We start from the raw sequence: 3,501 nt of genomic DNA on the forward strand, positions 1-3,501 counted from the left end.
TTTACGTAGACAATATTTTCAATTTACTATATATAATAAATAAAGATCTCATGTATCATCGATTGGTAAAAATAAATCGATGATCGTAATATCTGCTAGGATTTAATTTAGATCGCGCCACTTCATTCCTTTTTTGCTACGAATTTTTCTTAAAATATATTCACACGCACAAATAACCTTCTAAATAAATGAAAACTGCAGCTATTCCAACTTTCTGCCGACTGATTTTCATCAAGTTTTTATTTTACAAAAATTTCCTCAGTACTCAACAGCCTACGTTGCGTATGCATTTAATACATACAGAGGAATGTTAGGCGATACGATTTTTCAAACAAATTTGTTTCGTAAGTTTCATTTCAGATCGATACATGATTCCAGGGAATATCGATACGCTTTTCGAAATTCAAAGCCCGTTTGCAGATGGTATTGCCGTGACTCTGGAACAGCCTTTCATGTACGTTTCAATTATCGTTATGTAAATTGACTCAGTTTTGTGCTGTGTGTTCTGCATAGGATGAGCATGAACACGTCGGAGCCTTCAGGGTCTACTGATGCGTGTGCAGGGGATACCAATTGAGTAAAGTTAAGATCCCTCGATTTTTGACTTTCGACGAAGAAACAAAAATATCGTGCCCGAACTAATTTACTTAAGCGATAAATTCTGAAAAAGATATGACTACCACGAACAATAATAGATGGTTAATAGATGGATCGATGTTAATGGATAAATGTTAATGAGTAATTTCGGACGGGTCGCGCATACGACATAACCTATTTTAGGGTTTACTCCAAAAGGATAAGCCCAAGGCGGATTATCGCAAGTGGTCCTGTCGCATCTGTCATATACAACGCGTTATTATTCCATTTCTATACGTGTCTCGCTGTTTCTCCCTTTCCTATTGCCGGGATCATGCTCTATCGATCCGAATCGCCGTGTAATCTCGCAATCGGATTATCTCGTGGAACCATGAACGAAACCGAATCGTTGTGTGTTGACGAACACACTGGCCCGATAAATACATGTTTCTTAATATAGGTGAAACGAGATAACAAGGAAATAGATGAGGGATCGACGGTACAGAAAGAAAACCGTTTGGTACAGATCATCACCGTTCCTCTTAACCAACGACAATATCCTTCATGCGGCAGTGTTTGATTTGAAAGTGGTAGTTCAATCTTGATCCGTGGAAAACCGCAGACTTGTCGCGCCGTAAGAAGTATAGCACAACACGTTTTTTCCATTTTCATTTGTCGAAACGGTAAAAAGGGGGCGGGGTGGGAGAGGGTGGGGGCATTGGGGGTGCAATTCATATTTGTCCGTAGGCAGCAGCGGAATTGCACCTTTAATCAAGATTTCTACCAATTTGCGAGCGCCGACGGCGCGAAGACAAAGCCTATTGTTGCCGTAACTGGTTGGGGCTTCAAGTGTTCCAACGCAACGGCGAGAGTCCGATGCGCGTATATACCGGGTGTACGTCCAGATGTAATCATAAAACTGTACGATTGATCGATCGGAAAGTACAGTATTCTGAGATCTGGTTGAAATATTTTCTAACATTATGGACAATGTAAATCGTATCATCAAACTCTATACGATATATATATGTGCATATCAGCAAAAGAATTCTCGTATACATAATTTTATCTGATTCGATGGATTATTGAGCAAATAGTTAAAGAAGTTGAAGAATCGATAGTTTGATACAGATGGAAAATACGAACACAGTGTATCTAGTAGTATGCGGACTCGCCAAATGGTCTTAAGGTTGAATCGGATAGATTCGTTTGGAATTTGAGCAATCAAGATACGTCAGAGAGTACACCCGTTATTTCCAGAACATACATGCGCCTTCGCCGGTCTCTGTTGGGCCGGGAGTTGAGAAGAGTATTCTGGAGCGGAGGCTGACGCTCAGGGACTGCCAAGCTAGTCGCTTCGCATCCCAGAAGTCCCTACCCCACCGTTTGCTTCCGGCTAAGCCCGTTGCCACCGCGTCCCAAGCAACTTGAAGCCACTCGTACTTCTGTTTGTGTTTGCTAATTGTGAATTGTCTACTTCTTGCCGGTGGCCCGCGTGTACGCCGCCGCGCAGATAGAGAGAAAAGGAAGAAAGAAGACGAACGGGAAAAAAAAGGAAGCTAGAAAGTAGAGAGAGGGTAGTTCCCTGAACTGGAGTAAAAGAGACCGATGAGAGATTGGGAGAGAGAGAGAAAGAGAGAGAGATTGTACGTGTGTAGAGTAGGAATACAAGCCGCATGCGAACCGAGACGAAGTGAGCCTAGCTGCAAACATATCGTCTACGGAATGCTCAGACTGAGGAAAAACCATCCCTCTTCCATCCCCCGTAGGCAACATAGCTCGGTTCACTACTATCCCTTCATTCCTTACACCCACTAGCGACGACCACTCCTCATCCCTGAGTCCTCCGTATTCCCTTTTCCCCTCAGACACTTGAGTTTACCTCACTAGTCACTGCTTACATGAGTACTACCCACCAAGAGGCACCCGCGAGCAAGAGGGTACCAATTTTTAGTCATCTTTTTCGTCTCTCTATCCCTCGAGGTGACGTGACGCTATGGCCTCTTGCATTTTTAGTACGACGAATACTTTTTACCATCAAAGTCCGACATTTCGTTCGTTTGGAACGCGACTAATCTAATCGAAAGTCGATACTTCTCGAAGAATCTATCTCTGATAAAAAGAAAAGAAAATCAGACCGGTATAATTGAGCCAACTTGACCGATCATCCACTTTGGCGGGTGATAATGAGTCTATTCTCGATGTCCCTATGGTCGTATCGCCCCGTCGCGAATAAAACGAAATCGTGACGCATTGTAAGGAAAATGTGTTGGCACACACCCTCCGTCGGCTGCTGCCGAGCTGCTCGGTCGAAATATACGCAGTCTCTCCAGAGACGAGGGACATATTGTTTGGTTCAGTAATTCCTCGCGTTATTTCCCGTGTTTGCTTTTTATCATTGTAAACTGATATATTGTCCGGGCTAACTCCCCCTCGAAGTTACCGCGGACGATTCCCTGGAAAGAGGACGGTGAAGGGAAACGAAACGAGATGTGGACACGAGAACACTGCTAGTCGGGTCCAATGCACGGAGTTTAACTTCGTGGACCAAGCGGAAACGAGATTACTCGCCGACACTCCTGGCTACTGCTTCGTTCGACCGAGACGCAAATATACGTGGAACGTGCATGAACGTGGCTGGCAAACAATAAAAGTATACAATGCGGACGAGAAATTGAAATTGATTGCTCCAGGAAGCGTGACAGGCTGTTACGTTTCCCTGGAACTTCGATCCCTTTATGCCAGATTTTTGTACGCATACGAATATCATCAGCGACGAACGCTATCAACGACAATGGAAAAACTGCGCTGTCGATATCGGGAATATAAATTTTCCTTTGTCTTTCGAGTGGTTGCGTATGACACTGCACCGGACACGTTCGTCGCATGACGCGCCACGTGTGCCAGTGCCAAACTCGTCGCGAA

The sequence above is a fragment of the Bombus affinis genome, chromosome 12 (genome assembly GCF_024516045.1).
Source record: "Bombus affinis isolate iyBomAffi1 chromosome 12, iyBomAffi1.2, whole genome shotgun sequence".
Classification (NCBI taxonomy): domain Eukaryota; kingdom Metazoa; phylum Arthropoda; class Insecta; order Hymenoptera; family Apidae; genus Bombus; species Bombus affinis.